At 37.6% G+C, this 18,827-nt stretch overlaps 1 protein-coding gene and 1 long non-coding RNA gene across 5 annotated transcripts in view; one reads left to right on the forward strand and one right to left on the reverse strand.

Annotated features, from left to right (window-relative positions):
* Nucleotides 1-18,827, reverse strand: part of LOC115231344 (RNA pseudouridylate synthase domain-containing protein 1) — a 62,652-nt gene that overhangs the window by 22,057 nt on the left and 21,768 nt on the right. Inside the window, exon 1 of one of the 4 annotated variants that reach the window (XM_029801392.2) lies at nt 10,444-10,579. The exons of 1 other annotated variant lie outside the window; for it this stretch is intronic. The gene's annotated coding sequence lies outside the window, so the exon portion shown is untranslated. 2 more of the 4 variants (XM_029801411.2, XM_029801397.2) reach the window with 2 other exon arrangements.
* LOC118762109 lies at nt 10,706-18,015 on the forward strand. The gene is made up of 2 exons (XR_004997888.1): nt 10,706-10,845; nt 17,803-18,015. It is a non-coding gene; the product is annotated as an uncharacterized LOC118762109 (long non-coding RNA).

Raw genomic sequence — 18,827 nt, forward strand, 5'->3', positions numbered from 1 at the left:
AAAGGGCACCAACTATATCCTGCGGAGTGGTTGACATTAGGAAGGGCATTCAGCCTTAGAAAGCAAGCCAAAACAGACTGAAGCCTGGAGCAGATTTCTAGCTTACCAAGTTCCAGTCATACCGTCCAATCCATGCACTTGGAAAACAGATGCTAAATGATGGTGATGATGATTATGAAGATTTTAAGATGTAAGTTTCAGAGAATTCACTATTAACTTTGATAAAACAATGATACACAGAGAAATGTGTTGGACATATTAAATGATAATGAGGAGATGCTGCTGTAGTAAATTAGAGATTATAGGCTTGTATGATGAACAGCAGGTTTGAAAGCTGGAAGAAATACCAGTGTGGTACATGTTCCACTGGAATAGCACAAATTCTTTCTCAATACTTTTACCACTGGAAATGCAGTCAACTAAGAATCAGTCTTTGGAAACCTTTAACCAACAAAGCTATTACTCATAAGATATTAAGCCTTTAACTGCAAAATTAAACTTCATCATTATTACAGTAATATTGGTATTTTCTGCAAGTCATGTTACTTCCATAAACTTGACATATCATCATCATCTCAACATAAAATAGTTTCAAACACAACATTCCTCAACAAAAGATGGATTGCTTCCTGCAATTAAGGGTAATGAAATTTCGTGTGAATATAACTGATTTCTGCAATAAAAAAGTTAAAAATAAATACTAATTGCTTTATCTCTTTCCTTTTTGCATAACTGCCAGAGTAACTAATGATGGCAGTGGATATCTCTTACTTACCACACCATGTTCCAGTGTAACCAGGGATAACACAGTCCAACCCTCACATCTTTCCAACTCCACATTTCTCATTCATATAACCCTACCTTTGTCACTCATCACAAAGTATATGCATAAAGAATTATGAATCAGAAACTCTATTACCCATTCTACACTTCCCATCATTACTGCCTTGACCCTGGGCTAATCATTATTGATATTCATCACATACCATTTATCAACCTCTATTACTATCCAACATTCTCACCTCCTTTACCACTCTTTCTTCTCAATCAGTGTTTCTACTATCACTCTTGCTCCCTTCACGCATTCATCGCTCTCTTAGCCTTGAACGAATGAATACAATAAAAAAAAATGTAAAAACTGTACTCCAATTAATCATGTGGAGTACTAGGCAAACTCCACAAATGTTGATGTCACTATAAAGTCCCTGTAGAACAATAGGCAAATGAGTGGATATGTGGTGTTAAGATTCTTTAGTCATGAACATGCTTTTCTCTCAAGTGTCTATACTATGCTCCCATTACACGCTGTAAAGTGCTGGTGATAGGAAGGGAATCCAACCATAGCTGACATTGCAGGTAACAACAACAGTTTCAACAAATTTCTCCAAGAGAAAGCTCAATGGTGAGTGGCTTAGGAGAGATCTCCAGTTGATCTGGTTTTGCAAAAGGCATATTGATGATCATTAAAGACGCAGAGGGATCCAAGGGGGTAAGAGAAAAGATTATCTTCATCACCTTTGATATGTTGGAAGTGTGATAGAACAACAGTTGGCAAGGTTAGAAGTAATTGGGAGATGGGGACGCAGTGTAGTAAGGGTCTAAAGATTGGAATATATTCGTGTAGAGATCGAAGAGCTTGGTAAGGATAGAGGTTAGCTCTGAAGTGCATAGTTTGAGGGTAATGGAAATGTTGCTTAATTTAAACAATAAATAGATGTAATATCTTTAAATAATTGTTCAAATCTATAATTAAGTAAGGAAGACATAATGCTACAAATGTGTGAGAGATAAGTACCGCTGTTTACTTCATTTCTGAATGAAATTTCAGTAGGTTTCTGAAGATCTTGGAGTTGGTTTTAAGCATTTTTTAAATTACAGTAGCTGATATAATTACAATACAGATGCATTGCAAAACTGTTTTGCCAGAAACAACAGTTGTAAGTGACATCTGGCCATCATACATCAAACTATTTAGTTTTTAACACATATTGTTAATTGACCACTAAATATTAGTGATGCATGTACATACGCAACTACAAACCATGTTGAATTGGTGTAGAATTGTGCAAAAAGTAGAAATAAAGAAAACATATGTATATCTATCTATACATACATACACACACACACACATATATATATATATATATATATATATATATATGTAAGAGAATTACAAAATTATCAGCGAATAAAGACGTTTTTAATACCCATTCCCATTACTACAACTTCACTTTGTCTAAGGCAGGATATGACAAGGAAATTACTTTTCTTAGTCCTGAAAGTATAGCACCTAATTATAGTGAAAATACTGAGATTTTAAGTGATAGAGGGATTACAAACTTACTTGGTCAGGAAAACATACCAACTAGAAAAACATCCAGCAAACCCATTAATTTAAATAAAAAAATAAGCAACAACAGGAAATCAGATGCTATAACAAGTAGGAATTTTAGTTTAGATAATAAGGGTGGTAAAGAGACTGGACAGGTTGCTCTACCCTTTAAGGATAAGAAAAATACTGGTAATAGAGACATACCTAATAATCAAGTCACGATTTCGAGACGCATTGAGAGAACAGGTAGATTCCGCCCTTACATGCGCCATAAGTCTGAAAATAAGGACTTAATCTGGTATAACGTTCCCTTCAACTGTGCCATTTTCATAAACATATATAGGAAACTTATGCCAATTTTAGAAAAAAACTTCCCTGCTTCCCATAGATATAACAGAATTTTTCCCATAACACAGTTAGAATCTAATATTCTACTCTCCCCAATATGGGTACCATCATAGCAAGGATAAATAGAAAGAATATTAAATTAGCAAGAGGTGGTAATAAAATTAATGCTACTGTCAACACTAACTTAAACCCCTACAATGTGAATAATAATATTAATGGTGACGTAGAAAATAGAAACAGCGGTACTAATGCTTCTAATATGCACAATATTGACTGTAGCTCTAAGGTCTATACTAGCACAGGGATTACTGATACGCCTGATGATGCTAGGATGAATGTGAATGATACTACAATTGAAGGATGGAGAGATAATACCAGATATGAAAATAACACATACAATAGTAGTAGTACGATTAATATTAACAGTGATACTGATACTAATAATGGTATGAATATCAATAATATTAATAGTAGTAATTCTCCTAGTAGCAATTGTAGAGTTAAATCTCACTGTCTGTTATTAGGCCGATGTCTAATCCAAAACGTAATCTATAAGTGTACAATCACAACTGTAGCTGGTAACTTTGTATATATATAGGATGTTCAATCATCATCATCATCGTTTAACGTCCGCTTTCCATGCTAGCTGAGGTCTGGTGAACCAGATAGCTGCACCAGGCTCCAATCTGATCTGGCAGAGTTTCTACAGCTGGATGCCCTTCCTAATGCCAACCACTCTGAGAGTGTAGTGGGTGCTTTTACATGCCACCAGCACGAGGGCCAGTCAGGCGGTACTGGCAACGGCCATGCTCAAATGGTGTTTTTTACATGCCACCTGCACAGGAGCCAGTCCAGTGGCACTGGCAACAACCTCGCTCGAATGTTTTTTCACGTGCCAGTAAGGCAACGCTGGTAATGATCACGCTCAAATGGTGCTTTTTACATGCCACTGGCACAGAAGCCAGTTAGCTGCTCTAGCAACGATCATGCTTGGATGGTGCTCTTAGTGCTCCATAAGTACGGATGCCAGTCATCGAATTTGATTTTGATTTCACTTGCCTCAACAGGTCTTCGCAAGCAGAGTTTAGTGTCCAATGAAGAAAAGGTACACATAAGTGGGCTGGTTACACCCCTGGCATAGGCCCCGAGGTTATGGTTTCACTTGGGTTGCCAGGTCTTCTCAAGCACAGCATATTTCCAAAGGTCTCATTCACCATTTTTCATCTTTTAGGCTCAAACATAAGGCCAACTGTACGTCCTTATCTAGCAAGATTTGGAAACTGAAGACAAGCAGAATCAAATTTAGCCTTAAATGGGATGTTATAAGGAAAGCACAGCCTTATAGACATAGTCGATATGGGTGTGAGCTGTGATCTATGAAAACTTATGAAATTTTTAAGTATAGGGACAAGAGCAACCTGGTTAATAATAGATTAGACTTAAGGGTATCATGTGTACATAAGGTCACCCGTACATTTAAATATTTTCGAAATTAATGTTTAAAGGTGCTACACTTGAACCTGGATAAGGGAAATTAATTTTTAGTGTCATATCTGATGTGAACTTATCTCCTAGTATTATATATAATATGTTATATGTATTTTCTTACTATTCTCTATAATTTCCTTTTTTTAAAATTATTTTGATACCTTTACCTATTAATCTCTTATAAGTTATTAATATTCTATAGGCGTAGGAGCGGCTGTGTGGTAAGTAGCTTGCTTATGAACCACATGGTCTGGGTTCAATCCCACTGCGTGGCACCTTGGGAAGTGTCTTCTATAGCCTCGGGCCGTCAAAATCTTTGTGAGCGGATTTGGTAGACAGAAACTGAAAGAAGCCCATCGTATATGTATATATATATATATATATATATATATGTATGTGTGTGTGTAAACATCGCTTGACAACTGATGCTGGTGTGTTTATGTTCCCGTAACTTGGCGGTTCGGCATAAGAGACCGATAGAATAAGTACTAGGCTTACAAAGAATAAGTCCTGGGGTCAATTTGCTCAACTAAAAGGCGGTGCTCCAGCATGGCCACAGTCAAATGACTGAAACAAGTAAAAGAGTAAAAGGGAGATACAAACTTTCTAGTTACTTAAGTCTATGAGAGTTGATTAGAACATACCCATAATAGTACAAATATTTGTATACTCTTTTACTTGTTTCAGTCGTTTGACTGTGGCCACGCTGGAGCATCGCCTTTAGTCGAGCAAATCATCCCCAGGACTTATTCTTTGTAAGCCTAGTACTTATTCTATCGGTCTCTTTTGCAGAACCGCTAAGTTACAGGGACGTAAACACACCAGCATCGGTTGTCAAGCGATGTTGGAGGGAAAAACAGATACACAAACACACACATATATATACAACAGGCTCCTTTCAGTTTCCGTTTACCTCATCCACTCACAAGGCTTTGATTGGCCTGAGGCTATAGAAGACACTTGCCCAAGGTGTCACACAGTGGGACTGAACCCAGAACCATGTAGTTCGTAAGCAAGCTACTTACCACACAGCCACTCCTACACCTAAGTACACACACGTATGTGTGCACATAGTTAAATATGTGTATGTATCTGTGCACAACTTATTTTTTCCAATTTTTTTCCTGATTCTTAGCTTATAATTAATACAAAGCATGATTTATCACTCCAGTATTCTATAAGTAAATACCCAGATCAATCTTTATAGAAACCACCTAATAAGTAAATAATTAAGTACAGGAATAGATATTAAACTAATTCTATGTAATCTTCCCTTTCTAATGTTGAAAATTAGTATATATACACATTTTATCTATTCTGGTTATAATTTCATTTTTAGTAATCTTAAATTTTATCTTTATACAACATAACAATATTGTTTATAAACAATCATACATAGTACCCCATGATAATTTCCTCTGTATTAACATAATAGGTTTTATTAGCATCTTACCCCCTTTAACTGGTAATTAACATCTTGATTTGGGATCTTCCCCTACCCAGCCTCTTTTATAGACAATTACTTACACAAATCCTAAAATCCTGACAATATTTATGACCATAACCAACTATATACTGTCAACTCACTCTTGCCTCCATTCTAAACAGACACTGTCGAGCCTTAGATTTGGTAGTTGATAAAAAAAGACCAATAAATTAAAAATGAACCACAATCCTATACAAGCTATGACCATAACAAACTTCATACAGTTCTTAGAAGTGTAGTATATTCTTAGCTATATTAGTAGCAACATGGACTCTTTCCCTCTTCTTGCTCTATTAGAGAATTTGAGTAAAATTATATTAATGTGTCCAACTGATTAAAAATTCTATTTATTTATGCAGCTGAGGATAGCCCTGCATTTAAATTCTGGAGATTGACGAATGGCTAATAAGGGCTGTACAGGCTCTATACAAAGAGGCTGTCAGCAAGGTTAGGATTGGCAACGAATATAGTGAAGAATTCCGGGTAGAAGTAGGTGTACACCAAGGCTCAGCCCTCAGTCCCATTTTATTCATCATAGTCCTCCAGGCAATAACAGAGGAATTCAAAACAGGATGCCCCTGGGAGCTCCTCTATGCTGATGACCTGGCTCTCAGCAGAATCACTACCGGAACTAGAAAAGAAATTTCGGGTGTGGAAGCAAGGGTTAGAATCAAAGGGCCTTAGAGTAAATGTAGCAAAGACCAAAGTTATAGTAAGCAGAAAGGCGAACTCAGCATACACACCCTCGGGCAGGTGGCCCTGCTCGATCTGTAGGAAAGGTGTAGGTAGAAACTCAATAAGATGCACCCAATGTAAGCTATGGATGTATAAGAGGTGCAGCAACATCAAAGGGAAATTAACTGATAAGATAGCTTTCATGTGCGGCAGATGCACAGGGACAATAGACACCACAGACACTCAGAAAACAGATTCCATCACACTCCAGGGGGAGAAACTAGAAGTAGTTGATAGTTTCCGCTACCTGGGTGACCAAGTTAGTAGTGGAGGTGGATGCTCAGAGAGTATCACCACTACAATACGAATAGCCTGGGCAAAGTTCAGAAAGCTCCTACCCCTACTGGCGACAAAGGGTTTCTCGCTCAGAGTGAAAGGTAGATTGTATGATGCATGTGTGCGAACTGCCATGCTTCACGGTAGTGAAACATGGGCTGTGACTGCAGAGGACATGCGTAGACTTGAAAGAAATGAAGCTAGCATGATCCGCTGGATGTGTAATGTCAGTGTGCACGCACGACAGAGTGTAAGCACCCTGAGAGAAATGCTGGACATAAGAAGCATCAGATGTGGTGTGCAAGAGCGACACTTGCGATGGTATGGTCATGTACTGCGGATGGATGAGGAGAGATGTGTGAAGAAGTGCCACTCCCAAACAGTTGAAGGTATCAGGGGGAGAGGTAGACCCAGGAAGACATGAGATGAGGTAGTCAAGCATGACCTCAGAGCGTTGGGCCTCACTGAGGCAATGGCGAAGCACCGAGATCTCTGGAGATATGCTGTGACTGCAAAGGCCCGGGTTGCTTCCTGCACCAGTTCCGCATAGCCCCTGCCCATTCAAAGTACCCTGGATTCCAGAACGTCCCACTGTGCTTGAGGAGACCTGTTGAGTCAAGAACATGAACATCGAAATAAATATCAATGGAAATAGTAGTTGTGATACCTGTGCCGGTGGCACATAAAAAGCACCATCCGAACGTGGCCGTTGCCAGCACCGCCTTGACTGGCTTCTGTGCCAGTAGAACATAAAAAGCACCATCCAAACGTGGCCAATGCCAGCGCCGCCCCGACTGGCACATAAAAACCACCATCCGAATGTGGTCGTTGCCAGCGCCACCTTGGCTGGCTTCTGTGCTGGTGGCACGTTAAAAGCTCCAACCAATTGTGGCCGATGCCGGAACCCCCTGGCAACTGTGCAGGTGGCACGTAAAAAGCACCCACTACACTCGCGGAGTGGTTGGCGTTAGGAAGGGCATCCAGCTGTAGAAACTCTGCCAGATCAGACTGGAGCCTGGTGCAGCCCCTGGCTTCCCAGACCCCGGTCGAACCGTCCAACCCATGCTAGCGCGGAAAACGGACGTTAAATGATGATCATGATCATGATGATTGCATTGTTCAATTAAATGGAGCCGCTTGAAATGGTTGTACTGCATCACCTCTTGATATCCTGTTGCTATTTTGATATATATATATATATATATATATAGAAACATATACAATATAATGGAAGATACAGGAAAATAAAGAAAAATCTAAAGTTGTAGTACGTTATTACCTGGTGGAGATATAGAAAAACTTCGGGCCCGTTTTGATTTGCATGGAAATATATATATATATATATTGTTGGCACTCTGTCGGTTGCGATGACGAGAGTTCCAGTTGATCCGTTCAATGGAGCAGCCTGCTTGTAAAATTAACGTGCAAGTGGTTGAGCATTCCACAGACACGTGGACCCTTAACGTAGTTCTCGGGGGAGATTTAGCTTTGAAATACAGGTACAAAACAAACAGGAAGATAGAGTGAGAGAAAGTTGTGGTGTACAGCAGGGTTCTCCACGAACCCCTGCTGGAGCCTCGTGGTACTTTAGGTGTTTTCGCTCAATAAACACTCACAACGCCCGATCTGGGAATCAAAACCACGATCCTATGACCACTAGTCCGCTGCTTTAACCACTGGGCCATTGCGCCTTATATATTATACAATATATATACTATACAAATGCCAGAACTGGGCGCCACTGCATAGTGCCAAGGACTCCAAATTTGCCATCAAGATACTGTGATAGCCTGAGCTTCCGAGGCCCACAGCTCCTCAATATCCTCCCGAAGAACCTAAGAGACCTGCATGGGGTGGATGCAGATGTCCTTAAAATGAAACTGGATCTCTTCTTGTCAGGTGTCCCAGATGAACCAACTTCACGACAGGAGGTGCAGATGAGGGCAGCTGCATCGAACTCTCTCATGCACCAGCTGGCATTTGCTAAAAGTATTCGTGAAGTAAAATCATGTAGCAACACCAAATGGCAGTGCCCCAGCATGGCCACAGCTTGTGAGCTGAAACTAAATAAAATAAAATAAAAATATATATATATATACTATATAATATGTATATTATATATAATATATGTATACTATATATGTATATTATATATAATATATATATACTATATAATATGTATATTATATATAATATATGTATACTATATAATATGTATATTATATCCAATATATATATATATATATATTATATAATACAAAGTAAGATAGGGGTTATGAAAGTAACCCACTATGGGATATTAAGTTATCCAATATACAACTGGTGATGATCGAAATGAATTTGTTTCTCCATTTTCTTATTTGTATTATATATATATATATATTATATATATATGCGATGTCACACTAGATGAGTACTCAGAGAACTTAATACAGATTAATTGTATAAAATATAAAAATATAAATACTTTTCTAATAATTTTAATCGGTAAAACGTTACAAAAATAACCCAAGGACCGAGTTTTTGTGCGTAGCACTTGTCAAAGTTTCGTAAGTACCATATACAAAACTCTCGGTCCTTGAGTCACTTCGGTAATTTCAGCTGAATAAAAATAATTAAAAGGAAAAGAAAAGCATATCTATACACAATGAGAAAATAATTGCACTTTAATGGTTATCCCCTTTTAACTAAGTGTATCGAAACGCTATTCATTTGAACACAAATCGTTGTTCTGCTAAAGCTTAACAAGAAATGCATCACGTTGGCCAACGCTTTCGTATACTATAAATAGTTACAGAAACACTGATTTGTTCCCAATGTAATAAGTTGATGCCCAAGCATCTTCTGTCGACATTGTCTCCCACGCACTGACTGTATATATAATATCCATACATATACACAACACATACAATAGCTGTCATAATAAAGTACAACTAATTTTCGCTTGCAACTGTTTAAAAGTTATTTTGTCCCGATCGCACACAAACATATATTTATGCGTGCAATCTTTCTGTTTGCGAGGCGGACAGTGCCCAATACGCACCCCGCTTCTTTGTGTTTTCAGGTGCAGTCTCTTGTCCAAATAAACGAGCCACTGAATCGGCTTCATCTCTCTCATATATAATAAATACACACTGAATAAACTGTTATGGTAATTCTTCTGATATATAAATTTAAAATAAGCGATTCTATTTAAGAATACAGTGAATGCACACAACAATGTTTTTCTTACATTCAGCTTTAGAGCCAGAAAATCCTTTAATATTTCCTATATTTTTTTACGGGGGAATGAACAGTCACTAATACTAAACTTTGAAAAATAAATATACGTAAAAAAAATTATAAAAACAGGAATAAACAAATGACCGGTAAGTGTATAAAAAAACTAATTTACATTAAAATAAATATAATTCGAAATAATTACATTTTTCTTTGTTTATGTATATTTGCGTGATCAAAATAATGATATCTAAATACATATATATTTTCAACGTTAAATTTCTAAAACCATTTTATAAATACAAAAATATAAAGCTCTCGATAAATAGCATGTGAATATTGTGTTCGACTTTTTCTCTCCCAAGTTTTTCAATCCCAATATTTACATACTTATTATCTGTAGCTTTATACGTGCTTCGAGATCCAGTTCCAAAACCAATTATTTCACGTTCTCTCGACAGTTTAGAAATTCTTATGATGTCAACAAAAATATATATTTGATTGAAGCAGTAAAATAATATAAAAACGAACAAAATATAATAATATGTCGGTAATTCACCCCAGAATCTCGACACGTGTTTTAGGTCGCCATTCGTCAGCTCTTCATTGAAACGAAACAAACTTAAACCTACATTTCCGGTAATATGGACTAATAATAAACGTTTTATAATCACTAACTCTGTAAACTATATTTTTTAAGGCTATAATTTAAAATGTCTAAAAGCAAATCGACAGAATTACTCGATCTGTAATATTAAAAACAAATGTCATTGTTCCCAGTAGCAAATTAAAGTGAAAGGCGAAAAGGAATGAAGACTACAAGATGGAGCATCGTCGGTTTATAGTGAGCGGCAAACTATTTCTTTAAAGCAAAATATTACTTCCACATGTAGATATGTATTTATTATTACACTGTATTGCTGCTAGTGAAAATATTGGTGATAAAATTCAGTTAAACATGGTAAGATACAAATATTTCAGGTATTACGCATACGTACATTCATATATATATGTACGTGTATATATATGTATATATATATATACATATATATATACACACGTACATATATATATATATATATATGTGTGTGTGTGTGTGTGTATTTGTTGTGTTAGATTCCTGTTGTGAAATCGTATTCAAATATATATTGTTATATTTCCAGAAATATTACTACATACACACACATATCTATATATTACTTATCTAATTGCTTAACTAAAATCTGTACTGCTTTATATTTTATAAATCTTTTATTTTATTTTTTATATTTATTATTTCTTTATGGTTAGTAATGAAAAATGTAGAATAGATCTCCAAAAGTTTGATCGTTAATTTTCCGGTTTTATAAATTGTTTTACATCTCTCTCTCTCTCTCTTTATCTATATATTATGAAAAAAATAAGCTAAAATATGATTTTAGCTTACAACTTCTCAACTTTTAAAAGGAAGTGATACACCTAAGAATATAGGCTACATATATTCTCTCTCTCTCTCTCTCTCTCTATACATACATATATATATATATAATATATATATATATATATATATATATATATATATATGTGTGTGTGTGTGTGTGTGTGTGTGTGTAATTAACGATCAAACTTTTGGAGATCTATTCTATATTTTTCCTTACTAACCATAAAGAAATAATAGTAAGACTTATAAAATATAAAGCACTACAGATTTTAGTTACGCAATTAGAGGAGTGATATATAGATATGTGTATGTAGTTATATTTCTGGAAATATAACAATATATTCAATATGTGACCACGTGTGTATCGTTGGCGATTTTTTCCCTCCGTCTTCCCCTCCTTGGATCTTTCCTTTTTTTATGTTTCTGACGAGGCGCTTCGCTCGAAACGTTAAATCTTTCTTTCTTTCCTTTCCCTGGCGTCCAATAACACTATACTTGTTCCACGTCCTTGCGTTGTTGTTTTCTCTTTGTTTATATATATATATAATATATATATATATATATAATATATATATATATATATATATATAGTGACTGTGTGGTAAGAAGCTTGCTTCCCAACCACATGGTTCCGGGTTCAGTCCTACTGCGTAGCACCTTGGGCAAGTGTCTTCTACTATAGCCTCGGCCGACCAAAGTTTTGCGAGTATATTTGGTAGATGGAAACTGAAAGAAGCCCGTCATGTATATATATATATATGTGTGTGTGTATTGGTGTCAATGTGTTTGCTTTCATCCCCCTCCCCATCGTTTGACAACCGATGTTGGTAAATTTACGACGACGAGGCAATTGGTCGGACGCAATGTTTCGAGTGGTACGGGCGCTTCAAAAGCAGAAGAACGTCCATAGAAGACAATGAGCGATCTGGAGACCCTGCTACGAGCGTCACCCCCGGAAATATGGAGAAAATTCATCAGCTAGTGCACGAGGATTGTCGGAGGACAATCAACGACATTGCTGATGTTGGTCTGTCGTATGGGTCCGTGCAGGCAATTCTCACCTCTGAATTGAACATGCGGCGTATCTCTGCCAAGTTTGTGCACCACCTACTGACCATTGAGCAGAAAGAATATCGCGTCGAAGTCTGTCAGTGTGCTGCTGATGACCCATCCTTCATATCAAGGATCATCGTCGGTGATTAGAGCTGGGTCTACGGGTACGACCCTGAGACGAAGCAGCAGCCGTCACAATGGAAGAGCCCTTCATTTCCACGGCGGAAGAAAGCACGACAGAGTCGCAACTCAATCAAGACCATGCTCATCTTTTTTTTTTTTTTGTTTTTTCTACATCCACGGTATTTTGCATCGAGAATTCGTTCCTCAAGACCAGACCGTCAATCAAAGGTTCCACTGCGACGCTTTGAAGCGCCTGAGGGAAGACATTCGGCGAAATCGACCGGATCTGTGGAATGCGAAGAATTGGATTCTTCACAACAATGTACTCTGTCGCCGTGCTCTCCTCACTCGTGAGTTTCTCGCCAAAAACAACATGGTATTGCTTCCGCAACCGCCAGATTTAGCACCTGCGACTTCCATCTCTTCCTCAAGATGAAGATGCAACTCAAAGGTCGCCGTTTTAACACCATTGTCGAGATCCAGAGTGAATCGCAAAAGGTCCTCGACTCGCTCACGGAAAATGACTTCCAGGCCGGATTCCAAAAATGGAAGGAACTCTGGGATGGGTGTACTGTTGCGCAAGGTGACTATTCCGATGGAGATGATGTTAAAACTTAGGTAAATAAGTTATTTTTTATTAAACATAACAAGTTCTGAAACTTTTTGGTGCCACCTTGTATATAAAATATATACAAGCAAACAATTTTTTTTTTAGAAATCTTCACTACTCCCAAAATATCTAATAAAGTACATGCAAAACTCAGTTACTTAATTCTAGGAGTGGCTGTGTGGTAAGTAGCTTGCTTACCAACCACATGGTTCCGGGTTCAGTCACACTGCGTGGTACCTTGGGCAAGTGTCTTCTACTATAGCCTCGGGCTGACCAAAGCCTTGTGAGTGGATTTGGTAGACAGAAACTGAAAGAAGCCTGTTGTATATATATATATATATATATATATATATATATATATATATATATATATATATATATACATCGCTTGGCAACCGATGGTGATGTGTTTACGTCCCCATAACTTAGCGTTTCGGCAAAAGAGACCGATAGAATAAGTACTAGGCTTACAAAGAATAAGTCCTGGGGTTGATTTGCTCGACTAAAGGCGATGCTCCAGCATGGCCGCAGTCAAATGACTGAAACAAGTAAAAGTTCTATTTACATACTGCTAATTATATTTTTGAAATTAGGTGTTAATCGTCGATAAATAACATCTAATTGAATCCAGAGAAACATTTACAATTAATTATGGTTCCTTAGTGAGTGACGGAGATTAAACTTTCACTGTCCCGAATAGGTATCAGATTCTAAAATGGCTCAAGTTTCAAATTTTGTAGAAGTCTAGTCACAAATAAATTAAATTTTGGGATGTAAAACTTTCAATGACACCTTTAATTTTTTTTTCTAATATCATGACTTAAAACCACAATGTAATTCAAATATGAAAAAAAAAACAAAACGGCTGTATTGACTTTATATTATGAACCTCAACATATTTTTAGCTTGTTTGATTTTCTCCTCCTAATTACGTAAACGGTGACGGTAAAGGATACGCACACCACCCGTTTTCAGCGTAAGAAAAACCCTAACCACCGGATGTGCGTATTCTTTATCTTCGCCACATAAATAGTCCTTGCATGCCTTTTTCATACACGAAATTCTGGTTGTGACAAAAGAAAGGCTTGAAAGTGGCATGGAAGATTTTAAACTGCTAAAGTATATTTTGGCCGAAGTTATTAGCACCCCGTCCTACGTCAACATTATTCACGACCCTAGCTTCGGTTTGTGACTCTTCCAATCATTTACGCTAACAGTAATGGGTTAATGTTTACTCTTAACTCCCGGTTACCAAAAAACAACAACAAAACAAGTGTAATAGGTGTAAAAAAAATGTGTTTTAAACGAATACGAAAGCAAAAATTTGGATGGGGAGAGGACTTTCGGAAAATTCACATGATCCGATTTTTTCCCTCATTATATAACTTTTAGGAAAATGAATATCTTTTAATGAAATTTTATATAAATACCTTTCAAACGGCATAGATTACAATTATAAAGAAATTTGCAGGGAAATTTTTTTCCGAGGAGGGAGGACTTTCAAGGAGAAAGAAATTCATTATTTTATTGCTTGAGTGTATGGAAATAAGTTAGAAAAAAATTTTAGATTCATCAATTTTTCGTTTGAGTAATAGGAAAAAAGTTTTAAAAAAGATCCCAACGGTGGAGATGTGCTAAAAACAACAGCTAAATCACCCATAACATTTCTTTTCGTTAGTGAAACCATATTCAACACTGTATTTATGAATTTGTTTCTCTCACTATGATACATAACTTAGATTGGTTTCGGCTATTATCGGCCCAGGCCATGATTAACTCAGTAGCACCACCCGGTAAAGACTTTTAGTTAATTATTTCAGGACACCATGGACCACTCAAGCAGAGAGTTGTTGGTTGAGATGTATCCAGGTGTAGGTGTCTATCCAGTATTTCGTGGAGGAATTTGTCCAGGTACTGTTTGAAAGTTGTGGGGTCGTTTTCTACTTTAATTTCTTTCAGGATAACATTGGGAAGAGCAGGACCATTTGCAGTGAAGAATTTGTCGCAATGTTCTTATGCTATGTAATCTCAACCTTTATAGGGGATGCATTGCACGGGGGCCTAGTCTTGGGTGAATTGTAAACATAATACCAATATCATTTGGATAATATTGGTGAAATATTTTCCACATGGTGCAAATAATGTATTGCTCATGGCAGTGTTGCCAAGAATAAAGTTTCAGCTGTTTAAGTTGAGCCCAATAATCAAGTCCCATCATGCCATTTATTTTTCTTGTGATTGATCTTTGTGGCTCTTTGATCCTCATTATGTCTTGTTTCTTGTAGGGAGACCACAATGGGCAGCAGTATTTGAGGTGGGGCCTAGCGAATGTGGAGAAGAGAAGGGTGATGGTTCCATGATCCCTAGATTGAAAAGTTCTGAGGATCCATGAACACATTCTGCGAGCAACATCGACTTTTTTGTTGATGTGCACACTCCAGCTAAAGTTGCTGTCGATAGTTATACCTAAATCTCTGATATTCGATGGTTCAAGTAGGTCTCCCAACGGTAGTGTATATGGCTGTTTGAGTGTGCCCTCATTTCCAAACTGCACATTGTTTTTTGTGCCCACTGGGTTACTGTGCATAGGTCCAATTGAAGCATTATTCGATCATATGCTCCCTTAATGACTTTCTGGAGCTTAGAGACTCCTGCAAATGTTTTAATTGTGCTATGTTCAATGGAATCGGCAATGTCATTGCTATAGATAATAAAAAGAAGGCCTGGCATTGATCACATTCGGATAGTACTTTTTAAGTGCCTCTGGCACAGGGGCCAGTCCAAGGGTGCTGACATTGGCCATGTTCAGATGGTGCTTTTTATGTGCCACCAGCACGGGAGCCAGTCACTGGGTACTGGCATTGTCCACATTCAGATGGTGTTTTTTATGTGCCACAGGCACAGGAGCCAGTCGGTCAGACCTGGCGTCAACCACGTTCGGATGTTGCTTTTTATGTGCCAGTCAGAGGCCACTGGCCGCAGCTACAATATTGGTTTAACTTGACTCAACAGGTCTTCCCACATATCATATCATCCGACACATTGGAGGTTCTCTTAACTGGGCCATACATGTATGGCTGTGATCTCACTTTAGTTGCTGGGTCTTCTCAATCACAGCCTATCTCCAAAAGTCTTGGTCTCCTGTCATTGCCTCTATGAGGTCCAATGTTTGAAAGTCATGCTTCACCACTTCATCCTATGTCTTCCTGGGTCTACATCTTCCACAGGTTCCTTCCACAGTTAGGAAGTGGCACTTCCTCACACAGCTCTTCTCATCCATATGGAACACATGACCATACAAATGCAGTCGTCTCTCTTGCACACCACATTTGATACTTTTTATGCCCAACTTTTCTCTCAGAGTGCTTACATTCTGTCATGTATGCGCACTGACATTACACATCCAGCAGATCTTACTAGCTTCATTTCTTTCAAGCCTACACATGTCCTCTACAGTCATGGCCCATGTTTCACTGCTGTGTTGCATGGCAGTTCACACACATGCATCATACATACAGTCTACCTTTCAACCTGAGCGAGAGGCCCTTGCCAGCAGAGGTAGGAGCTCCCTGAACTTTGCCCAGGCTATTCTTATTCTAGTCACTACACTCTCAGAGCAACCACCTCTACTACAGACTTGGTCACCTAAGTAGTGGAAGCTATTAACTACTTCTAGTTTCTCCCTCTGGCATGTGATGGAATCTGTTTTCTGTATATCTTCCGTGTTTATTGCCCCTGTGCATCTGCCACACACAAAAACTATCTTCCTGGTTAACCTTCCTTTGATATTGCTGCACCTTTTATGTGTCCATAGCTAACACTAGGTACATCGTATGGAGTTTCTGCCCATGCCTTTTCTACAGATATAGCAGGGCCATCTACCTGAAGGGGGTTTTGATTTGACAGCCTTCCTACTTACTAAGACTGGTTTTTGCTAGGTTAACCCTAAGGCCCTTCTATTCTAGACTTTGCTTCTACACCCTAAACTTCATCTTTAGTTCTGGCAATGACTCAGCTATTAGAAGAAAGTCATCAGCATAGAGGAGCTCCCAGGGGCAGCTGGACAGCTGTTATTGCCTGGAGGACTATAATGAACAAGTGGTGGGAGATCCTTAGTGAACCCCTACGTCTACTCGGAATTCTTCACTATACTCGTTACCAACCCTCACCTTACTGACAGCATCCCTGTACAGGGTTTGTACAACTCTTCCCAACCACTCGTCTATCCCCAGTTTCCGCATTGACCACCAGATAAGGGATCGGGTCACCCTGTCAAAGGCTTTCTCCTCGTCAACAAAAGCCAAGTACAGAGGTTTATCTTTGGCTAGATATTTCTCCTGCAGTTGCCTGACTTGTTAAAAATAGAAGCTAAATCTCTTTCAACCAAGACAAAGAATTGAGGGGTCTTTTTACTTCTAAAAGCTGAAATATTTTGATGGTTAGCTAATTAAAGAAATAGTTCAATAATCTTAGAACAGATCAATGGTTAGTTTTATGGCCAGTCCAAACACAAGTTTGTGTTGAGATGAAAGTATGAAGTGTCTGTATTTGTATAGAATTTTTCACAAAGGTATGCAATTTTCTTAATTTGGATGTTAGCATCTGTTTCGAGATACTTTTTTTTTTAACATTTGTCTTATATTACATTATTATATCAATGACGTTTCTTTATGAAATTATCTGGATTTATTTTCTTTTCTTTTCATTAACAGATGCAACCAGAATTTAATGTTGAAAGCCTATATTACTATTTACTCCTGTTCCCAGCAACTGTGGTAGTTATTGTTGTATGTTTATTTCTGAACTGGTTTGGACTGAAACTTTTCCAACACAACTAAACCCACCACTGAAGAATTTGTCGAGGAGCTATGTGCATGAGAAATGTTAATATTATTTAAATAAAACATTTTAAATTGGTGTAAAAATAGATTTTTAAAACTGATGATTTATAAATTAAAAGAAAGAATCCAGATATATGAAAGGAGATTTTGTTTATGTTTTATCATATAGATATAGTAATAGGGAAATATAATTATATGTCAAAACCCTTGTGCACCAATGAGCTGAGTGTGATGAACATGCTGTCATTGTAAAAGGGAGAAGTTATTCCCCTGTGATATGTCCTACAACGACCAGTATATTTTGTGTCTGAGACTGCCCTGACGTGTTAAGAATAAATATGCAAATATTTCAGATCTTGTACATTGTATAAATAATGATATTTTTTATATGCATATACAGTTGTCTATGAATCCATGAATCAGAAAGAAGAAATTTAATTCCATCCCTGCTATCTCTTGAAGAGCACATGGTTTTAGTTAACTGCCCTGTTATCTAATATCTAATGTAAAATCAGTTTGTAAGATCAGCTGAAATGGATCTATAATACTGTGAACTTTGATTAATATATATAAATACACACATACACTCATATATATAGGTGAGGGAGTGGCTTTGTAGTTAAGAGGTTCTATGATCAGTCCCACTGCATCGCACCATAGGTAAGTATCTTCTACTATAGATCTAGGCTGACAAAAGTGGATTTGGTAAACAGAAGTTGAATGTATCTGTATATACATATGAATATGAGGGTTGGCAATGAGTACACTGAAGAATTCAGGGTAGAGGTAGGGGTCCACCAGCATTCAGTCCTCAGCCCCTCCTATTTATCATAGTCCTCCAGGCAATAATGGAGGAATTCAAGACAGGATGCCCCTGGGAGCTCCTCTATGCTGAT

This window comes from Octopus sinensis, linkage group LG2, assembly GCF_006345805.1.
Source record: "Octopus sinensis linkage group LG2, ASM634580v1, whole genome shotgun sequence".
In the NCBI taxonomy this organism is placed as follows: domain Eukaryota; kingdom Metazoa; phylum Mollusca; class Cephalopoda; order Octopoda; family Octopodidae; genus Octopus; species Octopus sinensis.